Here is a 14,359-nt window from a genome sequence, read left to right on the forward strand (position 1 = left end):
AGAGACATATATATATATATATATATATGAATAAATGGATAGATAGGTAGATAGAGATAGATAGATAGATATATAGATAGATAGAGAGAGAGAGGAGAAAGAGAAAGAGGAACAGAGAGAGAGAGAGATAGAACCAAAAAAATGAACTAAAAAATATATATTTGCTGAGAATTAGGTTTCTACAGTAGAATGAACTAAAAAATATATATTTTCTGGGAAATAGGTTTCTACAGTAGAATGAACTAAGATTTGGGCACGGGAGCAAAAACTCGTCCAGGCCCCAGCTTTAAGGTTACACGTCGCATTAACTAACCATATAAGCATACTTCAATTATACATGGATACATACATCCCAAATGTGCTTATAATTCCGTTGATTTAACATACTTTTAGACATCTCAATTATGAATAATTCTTCTTATTAACTAAATATTTCTACATTCATGAATTTTACGTGAATATCATTTCATGCATATTATGAATATTTAACTTACTCTGCAGGACTTCTAGGAAGTAAAATCAATTTTATTATTAATGCATGTTTCTTAGTTCCATGTGTATATACATTTAGAAGAATTAATGTAAGGAACTTGAAGTCAAATCATTGGGCTTTTGAGCTAAAATGATTATTTTTTGTTTAGTGTAGCATATCTCTTGGACCCATCCGCTAACCCCTCTAACGTCCATAATTAAGAGGAGCACACAATTTAAATTACGTAATGAAGAAATGTCATGCAGAGAAATGGGAAATAGTACTTGGGCATTTTTAATAGTCATGCTTATTGTGATATCATTCTCTCTCTTTCCTTTATTTTTAGATGTGATCTAGCACTGGTTAGATGGCAAGAGCTGGCTCTATAGGATCCTGGTTGCTCAACCTGGGTCATATTAATATTTTGAATTGTTCATCCTCTACTTGTAGGAAAAATATATGTTCCTCGTACGATAGAGGGATGTAAGTTGAGAAAGACATATTCAGGGCTCAAGATACAATCATCATCATTTTAAGACTAAAAGAATATATGAATGTACAATGGGAGAAAAATGAGAATTCGAGCCACAGAGTGGATCAGAGGGGAAGTTCACATCAGGACCCTGGTCCAATATAGAAGTAAAACAGTACAAAAAGTGGGATTAAGAATCCCATCACTGACTCAAATGGTGCTACCTTTTGGGGACCTGAGCCAAATTTGTATCTGGAACACTTTTATATATGGGATCATAAAGACTAGGATTTAGGGAGAATATGATCTTATCTTAACCCTGTAATACAAGCACATCAAATCAGAATAGATCATAAGTATTCAAGGAACCTATCAGATCTATGTTCCATTTCTCTCTTCTATTCACTTTTGGATTTCATCGTGAGGGTGCCTAGCCTTGTGATAATTATCTCTCTCCTCTTTTCCTCAGCCATGTAGCCAAAGATGACACACACTGACAGATCCACCAATTAGCTGCAGCTATAGCCATTACTGTGTAGCAGTGGCCCTGCCATAGCCTCAAATGTCATGAAGCAAAACTTCTGTTTGGCATTCTTCTGTCATCTCCCCTTGAACAGAAAATTGGGTTAAATATTATCGATGCTTCTATATAATGAACTAATATTTTAAAACTATTTTCTAAACAATTAAAATAAAAAGAATAAGGTTAATTCCACAACAAGGAGGTATTTAAAAAGATACAATATCATTTTAAAATTAAGAATGAGCCAAATCAGATATCGAATGCAAATTTACGCTGCCAAACATGATTAATAAATATCCACAAATTAGTTTTTACATTAAGAAAGTGTCTAGTTGTAGACCAAAATGGATGTTGACACGAGTGCATTCATCTTAGTTCAAATCACTGATTTTTATCCACTTACCACATGTCCTGCACATCACATGAGATTCATTTTTATACTATTCAAACCCTTATCATGCTTTCCTTAGGAAATTTTGCATGATCTAGAATACCCTTTAAATCTAATTAATTAAGTAGAGATATCCTATGAAGGTCAAGTATTACGATTTCACCTCTCTATTTTCTAGTAGCCTTATCAAACCATTCTATCCCCTTATGTCTTCCTTTTCTTATATTTCTTTTACCTTTAATGTATGGTGCTGAGTTGTCATAAATGTCCATGCAACATGCTAGATGAAAAGTATGTCCAGCCATTTCCCAGATTCCATAAGGGATAATTATACTTCTCTGATATCATTTTGATTTAGCGTTTGCTTCCTATGATGATTATTTGCATGAGTGACACTATATACTATTTAGAAAGTATGTTAAGTAAGAATATGTTCATGGAAACATATATATAAAATGCATACTAAGGGCATATTCATCATCCAATATTATATTCCTTAATAAAAAGATATTATTTATAAGAAAACATGATGCATATAAGGATGCCCTAGAATATCTGTAAGTATATTGAATTATGATAAGAACATAATGTGGAGACCAATAACATTTAAACATAAATTTAATACATTTATTTATATTATATTTGATAATGACATCAAAATAAAAGAGCTATATCTTCTCCCACTAATATGAGGAGCATGGTTAGTCATGTAACCATTATAGTGGACACAATAATGAGAAATATGCTCTTTTGGGAAATAGTTCACTAAATTTATCCATATGAGTCCCAATATGAGTTTATACCTTACTATGAAACATCTTGATTCACTTAAGACGACTCAATCACTTTCATGGAGTTTCATGGCTCAGCATAAGAAGAGATAGATCAAGGAAGGCATCGCAATGAAGTCCATGGCTAGTGAAGTGTAGGTATCAGATAAATAAATATGCAATGATTTAATAAAATATTAGTACATAGGATGATAGATTAGGGTTTTGAAATTAACTATATTCTGTCATTCATTGATCTTCACATAACAAGGGATTATAGGTACATGGAAAGTGATGATAGAAATGTCTCAAGAAAAAAAGTGCAAACCTGTTGTACTGTCCAAAGTACACAATATAGTTGGATACCTAAAAGCATTGTGATTCAACCTATCAGTAGACATTAAATGCATCCAATATCAATATATAAATATAGATATAGTTAATTCATATGGTTCGCCAATAGAAATTAAAAGGGTTATGGATTCAATGACTAGTTTAATAATCAAGAGACAAACTTTTCTAAAAATCAGAAACTCAACCTAATGTTTTTTTATGAAAATTTCCCATCAAGTATAAAAGGAAAGAATCCCCAAACTTAATAAGACTGTTTTAGTTCTTATATGAGAACCTTCCCTCATGGTGTGACAAGAGCAATTAGAAGATCACCTAGTATCAAGGGAAGGGCTATTTGATTAGAAACTTGTGAACTTTTGGAAAAAATCATTCAAGGATCCAAAATAATAGTTGATTTGAATCCCTACAATATGATTCATTCATTGAAGGGTTTCCATTCAGTTTTAAATATTTGCTGTGATTTTTTGAAAAAAAGCTTGATGTGAGAATCGTCATTATATTGTCGATTATGAAACAAAACAGACAGCGACATCAGAAACAAGCTATGTTGTGATTGGCATGAAAAATATAATCTTGACCACCCTTGTTAAAAAGAGACTACACAAAAGTAAAAATCTGTTGAAGATCATTCAATCCTTGAGCAATTCTACAAAGCAGATTTCAACTTATAAAATTATTTTTGATACAAATCAGATAATGGAAGTTTATGCAAAAAGCAAACATTCTAGAAAATTTATAAAATAATAAAATTTACTTCAATTTAATGCTAATAGAATGAGAACATAATATTGTAACACTACTCTGGATGAACCGCCTAGGTCTGTACTTTTGAAGTAATTTTACCACATTTCTAAACTAATTTAAAAGCTATATTAGTATATTTTAGCTTTATAAGTTTTTCCATTTTATCTTCTGTTGACCTATTTTAGATGAGCTTTCAATTTATCCCGAAAATTGATACATTCTAGACGTGCTCCCAATTATTTTTAGCATCTATATTTTTCAAGAATAATATGGTAATGTTATGACATGGTTTTATGTATTTGGATATTTCAAGAGTATGTTCCGAATAGAAAAGAGATAATAAAAATGAAGGTGACAATCTTAAGATTACTTTGACAAAAATATCCGAATAAATCATTCGTACGATCCAGTTTAACGTATTAGGTTTTGAAAAAGATTGAGCTTTTGACAGTTCATCCAAACCTTGAAAATCATTCAACCTCTCGGCCACTGTAAGAGGAATATCACACTTAATCTCAAACTCACCCTTGCCGAATTATAAAGTCAACATTAGTCGTCACATGAACATAATTTAGTTAGAGAGGGAGAGAATCATCAGAGGGCAATTTATTTTCCTTTTAGTAAAGATTAGCTGAAAGCCCGTCCCTGATTCCTTCGTCCGGTATAAACCTAAAAACTGAACCATGATTCCTTCATCCAAACATATTAAATCACTCAGAAATTTGAAGATGGTAAGAGAAATAACACTTCATCTGAAATCCAATGTCCCATGTCCATCGTCTGTGGAGGAAATAAAATGCTTTCTCTGATTTAAATATAACAAATAGAAAATTTTCAAAAACCGCCATATGTTTTTATGCCATTCAATAAATGAATCATGTGTTAAATATCTAGATTCAGAGAAAGAGTCTGTGTATGGGAAGAAATAATGAACTCTTGGGAACGCCAATCATAGTTGTCCACAGGGGCAGGTGACAAGCAGAGAATAATCCTCAGCTAACCAACGGGCACGTTGGACCCTCGAAGGAGAACCACTAACATCGCATAGTGGGATCCACACGGTGCTTTGATCTCACGCAAAGAGAACAGAGAGATTGAAACCAATAAGGAAACTGAAAAGAAGAATAGAAATGTAGAGAGACGAAAAAGAAGATAAAGAAGCAACGAAGAGGGAAAAAGAAAGGAAGACGGGAGCGAGGAAAGATGTGAAAGAGAAGATAGAAAGTGCACAACGAAGAGATGACTTATACACGAGGAAAAAAGAGAGTAAAAGAAAAGTGAGAAAAAAGAGGAAAATGAGAAAAAATAGAACACAACGAGACGAGATAGTTAAGAGAGAAGAAACTAGAGGGAGATGAGAAAAAGTTAAAAGAGAAGATTTAAGAGTGGAAAGAATAACTCTAAAGATAGGTGAGAAGAAATAGAAAGAGGACAAAATAAATAGCGAGATCGGAAACAGCGCTGGAGAGAGAGAGAGAGTATTTATATTTGTGAGAGAGGATAGAAGAGAAAGATGAAAAAGAAGAGGCAAGAGGAAAAAAAGACTGGCAAGAAAGAAGTGACGAATTTAAGATGGTAAAAAAGAGAGATAAAAAGACAGGTGAGAAAGAAGAGGAGAAAAAAAGATATAGCTAAAAAGTATAGGAGAGGACAAGAAGATGTAGTTAAAAGATAAGATGGTACAGGGTACAAATAAACAACTTTAAAGAGATAATAGCGGAGACGAAATAATAGATCGAGAGAGAAAGGTAATAAATATTAGAAAGAGGACAATGAAAATAGCGAGAAGAAGAAAAGTGCGAACGATAGAAAGAGATAGAAAGAGATAGAAAGAGAGAGATACAAGAAAGACGTTAAAGGATAGACAAAAGGAAAGGACAGGAAGAAGAGTGGGAGAAGAGGCGAGTTAGACAGAATAAAAAGTCGACAACGAAAGGATGAATTGAAGGCGAGAAGAAGAGAGTTAAAAAGCCAGTTAAGACAAAGAACGGATGAATGCAACAACGACTTATTTACATCAAAACACGCAATTATTTACATCAACGACGCATTTCCACAGCACGTTCAATTATGTTTGAAAAGATAAATGCTTTTGCACGTTTTCCACCACTCCACCGGTTCTTCTTCACAGCACGGTATCTAGCTCTTGTCCTCTAGGTCAGGTACCTACCTAGCTCTTGTTTTCGGCCTGTCTTCATCCTCGCTTTTGATCAAGGAGTCTTTTGCTGTTTATAATTTTCGATGACTTCTGGTCTATTTTCTTCGTTTACTTTACTTGATAGTGTGCTGTCCTACGCCCCATTATTGTATTCGTATTCTTCAGTCTATTTCTGTATGCATGACCCTCAGTACAACATTTGACCTTATACTCGTTTCCTTTGTCCATGGGTTAACCATAGTCCCTGTTGTGAATGCTTCACTGAGTTAAAGATCCATTTTATAATTCAAAAGCATCAACTGTACTCACTCAAATGAGAAGCGTTTGTTTGTATACTCTCAAGAACATCACTGAGATTTCTGTCCAACGCATCCAATGTCTCCGTAATATTGGATGATATAACCTTCTTTGATGGACTGCTTGGAATCTCACGTTTTTTTGTCTCGGCCTAAATTAGGTTAAATTTATCAAATCTTAGTTAGTGTATGTTAGTGTCTCCTTCGAGTATCCATCAGTATATTCGATATCAGAAAGTTCAATATCTGATATCTAGGAAAAACAAGATGATTTCAGATAAAATTATCATATATCACATGGCTCTCAGATATTTTCCTGAGATTGGTAAATGCGAAAGATGTAGAACGGGTCAGAATGGTGATAGATGGTGGCACCAGAGATCAGAAACTTGTATCTGTGCCAAGATTTGATATTTGAATATCACATTTTTGTAAATAAACTTTGCCACATAAGGGAAAAGTTAAAAATCGCACTATATTTTTGTGTGTGAAAACAAAAATAAATAAATACCTTGTCCCAAATGAAAAGTTCACTCGGAAACTGTGCATATTATGTACTAATGGAATGACTTGGTGGGTCAAGGTCGTCTCCTTTTTCAGGACCTCAGTGCTATGGGTTATATAGTTCCGTAATTCAATTCCTAATTAGGTAGGTTCACATGATAATAAACATAACTCACTAGAAATAATTTAAATAAAAATTAAAAAATACAAATATTCAGCCAGTTATTGGAGAACATATATCCACAATCGATACTTGAAATCCTCATTCAACAATTCGGACAAAGGTGGATGCCAAAATCAGGATGAATATCAATATCAGATATTTGGTATGGTACAACCGATATATCCAATAACACCATCCAATGTCATGAATATTGGACCAGGAAAAAAGTAAATTCTCCCTGTTGATATCCAGTTCAGCATCTGTCGCGATATAGGCACCGATATTAACACAAAGAAGGGAAAACACTATTATGGTGTTGTTAATTAATTAGGTTACTGTATAAAAGATGATTAGGCTTATGGAATCGTTAACTTAAATGACTTATCATCTGAGAAGGTCACATGGATAAGGTTTATTAGACATGTGATGACATCGCGTATCCAATGGCTGCGAGAAGGTGACAGAAACACACTTTTGTTTCAAGCCTCAATCTGACATAGATCCCGACCTGATTGTACGACATATATCCTGACCTAATTTGGGGTGTATAATCAGGACCCAAACCAGCTAGAGACAGTTTGTGTCACGTACTATAGTTCTCTCCTTACCTCACAGCTGACTGCAGTGAGTGAGGATCTACTCGAATCCATCCCACACTTGATGATGGAGCAGGAAAACACTATACTTATGACATTTCCTATGAGATTGGAGATCAAGGAGGTGGTCTTCGCCTTTAGTCTGAACAAGGGCCCTGGGCCAGATGGGTTTTCCACGGAATTCTACATAGGTTGTTGGAATATCATAGGCACAGACTTGGTGCTATCTATAAAGGAGATTTTTACACACAATATCTTACCTCGAAGTTGAAATACACTTTCCTGGTGCTTATCCCAAAAATGGATGATCTAGTTTCTTCTAGGGACTTTTGCCCTATTAGTCTTTGTAATGTATGCTATAAAGTTACATCCAAAATCACTACAAATTTATTGGGACCTTCCTTCATACACTCATCTCGCCTGAATCCACAGATCCATGAAAATATCATACTAGTTCACAAGTTAGCACAATCACTAGACACTCATATTCGGAGTTTGAACATCATCATCAAAATCGATACATAGAAGGCTTTTGATAGAGTCGAGTGGAATTTCCTCACCATAGTGTTATGACTCTTTGGCTTTACCAATGCATTCATCGCTCTTGTGGATGTTTGCATTAGAGAGAATCACTTTTCCCTCTTAGTGGACTAAAACTCCACGAGCTTCTTTACTGCCAATTGAGGTCTTCAGTGAGGTGACCCTATCTCAACCACCCTTTTCATACCAATGGAGGAGGCCTTTAGCAGATCACTCACACGAGCAGTCGCCCGAGGCTTCATCCAACCATATTTTACGAAAAGGGGTTGCCCAATCTTATGACATTCTCTATTTGCAGATGATGTTATCCTTTTCCTCAATGGGTTGACAAAATCCATTAGGGAGCTTATGAGTGTACACAATGCATACGAGCGGGCTTCTGGTCAACTCGTCGATGTCTCTAAGATTAGCTTTATGGTCGGCCCCTCCACGACCGTAAAGCGCTCATATATTATCTAACACTATACTTACGAGGATGCCTTCTTTTCGACTATCTAGGATACCCCATCTTTTGCGGCCCAGAGAGACATAATTATTTTGATGCCTTCTTGGCCAAGCTAAGAAAGAAATTTGATGGATGAAAACTCCATTTTCTGTCCTTTAGTGGGCGCATCCAACTTATTCGCCACGTCCTCATGAGTATCTTGTTGCATACCCTAGCGATCCACTCGCTATCGCTCACAGTCCTTCGCATTGTGGAGCGACTTTCCTATGGTCATGCCCTTATTAACACATTTCAGATGGTCGGGTCACCTTGAGGGAGAGCATAAACACCACTAGGTTTCTAGGCAAAAAGTATGTCGACCGACGAACGAGGGGGGTCTAGGGAACGGGTTGCTTGTCACCAAGCAACCGGTTAAAAGAAGCATCCTGAAATAAAAAAGTAATGAATGCGAATAGAACATATGATTGATTGAATGAAGTGGCTGGCGATAAAAATAAGTGTTGATCCCACTTCGTTACCTGCTCTTGTAATGCAGGCGCCCCACGCTAAATAACAATGGGCCGGTGAAGACCTTCTTTCAGAACCTCTCTTCCTTCCTATAGACAACCAAGGTGCTCTTCAAACGCCTTCATGACGCCCAAGACAAGCTTCAGAAGAAGCTCGTGTGGCATATGCGTACCATGAACACCTCTTGGAGAGTTTCATCTCGGATGTTTTTGGAATATAATTTTCTAGAAGTTTTTGTAATTTATTTCATGCATAAAATAATTTATTTCTAAATCATTAAAGGCCAAATAAATATTCCAAATTTTACGCAAAAATATGCCACGTAACTATATATGATTTCAAGAAAGCACTCGTAGCTCAGTGGTAGTTTCCTTCCGATACGACTTTGAGAACCTGGGTTCGAATCCTAGGGGAGGCATAAATTAATATGGCTGCTTTTATGCTTGCTTGGCAAGGGTCCCACTTAGGTGGCATGCCTAGGTGGCACAAGCGCTGCCTTCTTGGTGCGGGTCTCGCTTAGGTGGCATGCCTAGGTGGCACAAGCGCTGCCTTCAAAGCGCAGGGTCAACTACCTATGTGGTAACTGACGGAGGCAAATTCCGGTATTATTTTTAATTGTCTTTGTAATTTTTAATTCGCCTACAGTCAAATAAATTTATAGTATGTAGAAACTTACTCAAAGATGTATAATTGACAGTAAGGTTGTCTCCACAAGGACTGGCCTTTAGGTGTAGATTAATAGTTGAGTTATTAGTTAATAAGATTTAGTGATAATACTAAAGATAGTGGTAATAAGAAGAGATAACTAATTAATAAGCATAGGGGATATTACTTTAATAAGATAGCTACAGAAAGGGGAATATTAGATATATGGATCTATCTTTTATAGCTACTAAGAATAAGAAAGAATTAAGATATTAGGTAGCTAGTGAAGAAATATAAAATACTTAAGAATAAGAAAGATAGAGTAATTAGTAATAAGAGGATAGAAGAAAGAAGAAGAGTTATATATATAAGAGAGAGAGAGAGAGAGAGAGAGAGAGAGAACAGAGGGGATAGAAAAGTATTTATATATTAATAAGATAGATTGGAAGAGAATAAGTGACTATTGTACTATAATATGCTAAGTAAGAATTTAGGTGTGGGGAGATATTGGGAAGAAGTGAAAGGATAATAATAGTAGTAAGAAGTATTTATAGAATTATAGAATAGATTAGAGTTATAGAGTACTACTTATAGTAGTAAGATCGTTATCACAGAATTATATAGGTAGTTTTAGTGGTTTTATATGATTTATGTAGTTTTTATAGTTTTCGTATAATTGATTTAGTGAAATACAGGTAGATTTAGTCGAACACCTGAGAGGTGTTCGACCAAATGCCCCTGAGGAGGGGTAGACGGGGAGCTATTTATATGGTATTTACTTAGTAGTAAGTTTTTTTTATATGTTTTATAAAGATTTTAAAAAGAAAAGAGGGTGTTTCTGTCGAACGCCCATGAGGTGTTCGACAAAATGCCCGATAGACTCCGAATAGTGATAAAGAGAAGATAAGAGAGTTGATTCTGACGAACGCCCGTGAGGGGTTCGACAGAATGCTCAAAAGAAGGCGGGATATTTTTTTATGTTTTTATACGGTTGAGTGAGATACAACTTAGTTAAATCGAATAATGTTGATTGAACACACTAGGTGTTCGATAAAATGCCCTGAAGAAATTTGCATATCAAAATGAATCGTAAACGCAATTATATGATGAAATGTTGAATAAAACTTCCTTTTAAGATCAAAACGGATGTATAGGGATAATCTACGAAGTTCAAATCTCACCAAATGCCCTGATCAGACAGCAAAAGTGGCGGCGCCGGTTGCTATCGCCGAACCTCTGTTTTCTGACTCTTCTCCTCCATCCGGGTGCAATTCGATGAAGATAGGACCTCTGAGATCTTCTCGAGAGTCCTTTGAGCCTTAAGAGGTGTGTCACGGCACCTCACTAGCTACCGGGAGCCCTCCGCCGTCCCTCTTTTCTTGCGGCTGGAAATGCCGAAATTGGGGGCTCTCGGCCCCCTTTTTAACGGCCTGGGAGGGAACCCCAAGGCCATCTGATGGTGGGGAGCTGCCCTTGTAGCCCTCTCGGGCCGTCGGATGACGGCTGGTCCCCCCTCGCCGGCTGAGAACCGCCTCCGGCCGGCGGAGCCGACAGCCAGGGGCGTGAGTGGATGCAATTGCCTCTGGCCGTTGGATAGTCTCCATCTAGGTCCAACGGCTGTGATTAAATCGCAGCCGAGGACCCTTCTTCTGGTGCACCCATGCTCCTGCATCATCAATGCCCCGTCAACGCCCCGTCACCCTCCTTGTCTTCTTCTGATTTGTCCGTCGACAGGTCTTGCTACTATGTCAGCCTAAACAAACAAAAATAAGATAGTTAAAAAGGGCGAGATAGATCTCCATCGTCCGATCTTCTTCAAGAAGATTAGACGCCTAAGATCATATCCACCTCTTTAAATAAGCCCGAAAAGACACAGGCTTCGGGCTGGCTTGGCTCAAAGCCCGATTTGATTTTCTTCTTATTTCCTTATGATCGTGGCCCGACGGGCCGCGATCATGTTTTTACTCTATGGCCCAGCCCGATGCGAACAAAATAACATGGGATTTACATCCCATATTGAAAACTTCTAAAAAATGGAACGCTATATAGTTGTCTGCGAGTTCTAACTTCTGAAATAAAATAATACCCCTACCTCTCAATGCGACTTCCTCTGGGCTATGTTGGGGCTCGATTTGGGCCTGCTGCGCTTGGGCTCCTTGTGCAAAATGGTCTCACCGGTGTGGCTCGGCCGGCCTGAGTGCTCCGCGCTCGCTGGCCTTGGCTGCCAGCTTGAGGCCTTGTCCTTGGGTTACTCATTAGCCGGCCCATAAAAATCCTTTTTATCTTTATTTATTATTATTTTTTCTCCCTAATACTTCCCCCTTTCTTTCTTCAAATTTAATACAGAATTTTTACCCCTGCAATTTCTTAGACAAGATACTAAATAGAACATGAGAAAATTAAATAGGTATTGAATGTCTATTTCAACTAAAAATATTTAAATTGTATAACATGCATAAAATGACATTAAAATGCATCATTTTTACTATTAGTTTTATTTAATGCATGACATGCAATATTTTATAAAATAGGATGAAATACACATGAATTGGTCCCAAAATGCCTTTAAAATATGTATAATTACATGACTCATTTTGGACTTATTAGTACCCCCCACAAGGGATGCTTGGCTATGCGGCATGAGCCTTGCTGGTGGCCCGCCTAAGTGGCACTCGCCACGTGGGACACATGCCGAGATTGAACCAAAATAATGCAGAAAAAACTTTTATACTCTGTTTTAGATGATTTTGGTGATGTTCTTCATCCAAGTCAAGCTGTAAATGGGCTCTGATACCACTATTGGGTTCTAGAGGCCAAGATCTGGATGAAGAAAACAAAAAGTTCTGCAATGGAAGACTTATCCAAGCGATATCGATAAAACCATTGAATCAAAGAACCTCTGCATGGATTGCATCCTTGATTACTTGGATCCCGAAACAAGGCAAGTCAAGATGCTCAAGTGTACAGCCTCTAGACATATCTACGCGGTCCTCGGCACGTCGGATCTCCTCCTTCTTATTGGCGCTCCCCATTCAACCTCCGTCGCCATCATTACGACATCCCGATTGCATCAAGCATGGAGAAGAGTCTTGGGGAGCGGGGGGAAGAAGGGGAAGGCCACTGAACAATTCTAGCATGGGTGAATTTTGTTCAGGGCCTTCCCCTATTTATACTAAATGGGTATTTTTCATAAAAAGCCCCAAAACTTAAGTATATCTTCCGACGTCCAAAAGACCATTTGCGTGTGACCCTCTTGGCCCATGTATCAGTCTAGTTAATGACTCAAGCCGCCCAATAATCTTTATTGGCTTTCCAAATAAATTAACTATACCATCATATAGATTAATTAACATTGGATTGATTTAACCCAATCAATAGGTCAAGTCTCCAACACGTGCCGTGCCAAGCTACACCTCGTATTCTAGAAGATACAAAAGGAGTGTGTATCAACTCACTCATAGAAATTGTTCATCATCGATTACTGTGTACATATAATCACTCATCAACTTGATGCTCCTTGGACGGCTTAGGATATGGTCAACTGTCACATCCTAATTGGTCATCCGAGTTAGTATTTATGCATTCAAAAATTATCGGAGAACTCTTCTCTGATATTTCACTGCCTTGGCCAAGGACTTTATCACATCATCTTCCTTGAGCTCTCAACTCTTATACCAAGGGTGGAATATCCCATTTTGATAACTCAATCATCTTTGTGAACTTCTTGATGCATCCAAACTAAGATCGTTTAGAATCTAATTATTAGAGACTCGTTGGCCATAGTCAAGGCACAACCGTTTGTCCACAAGGCATCTTTGGTGTCTCAAGTCTAGGGACCACTTACACAACCGTGATGTCAATCAACCTAATTGACAGTTTGGTATAATATCATTTAGGGATTCGTACGTATCAATTCAGTGACCTCTTTCCACTAAAGAGCACCAACTATCTATCCTTAGTGTCTCTACACTATTGGCTACGGGATAGGCCATACTCATCATATTAGTAAGGCTAGATAGTGCTATTCTAGCCGGATACTTTGATGTCCTTGTGTATCCTTCAAATAGGAATATTTAGAACATGTTTAAATACTAGTGATCTCCATATTATGAAGTCATCATAATTCACTAAGTTCGATCATGTATTCATGGACTTCATTATAAGCATTACACATGCACTATGATGAATATGTTCTAATAATGAACATGGAACGAGATGTGAAATGTGTGATTGGCTTGCCGGTCAATATATTTCCATAATAATCCCACTTGGACAAAAGCCAATCACTTTTAGTGGACAAACCTTTTGTTTACGAATGATACTCAAAATACATTGAAGTAATGTTTATGTCTATGGATCTGCTATAATGTTGGTCAATGGAACACTTCCATTATGCAATCTCCTACTAAAGATGATATTCCTAATCAAGTAAAGTCTCTTAAGAAGTTCTCTAACTTCAAATTAGTCCTAGACTCTTTCACTTGTACAATAGCACCATTGGTGTCACACACAATGGAATATCATCACACGTTTCCATCACTCTTTCTCCTTTGGAGACTTTAACTACAGTGAAATAATCTTTTCTTCGTCGTCAAGTTTCAAGTTGACCTACTTGGAAACTTTTCAATAGGTTGTACTTCCATACTGTACAAGCAAACTTCAAATGTAAACTTTCTATCATTTGAACATCATTGAAAGCTCAATTTTATGTCACCCATGAGTTTCAATCCATCTTCTCCATGAAATAAAATATTTCCTTTTTGTCTTCTCAAGACATCA

This window comes from Wolffia australiana, chromosome 16 (genome assembly GCF_029677425.1).
Source record: "Wolffia australiana isolate 7733 chromosome 16, ASM2967742v1".
Lineage (NCBI taxonomy): Eukaryota > Viridiplantae > Streptophyta > Magnoliopsida > Alismatales > Araceae > Wolffia > Wolffia australiana.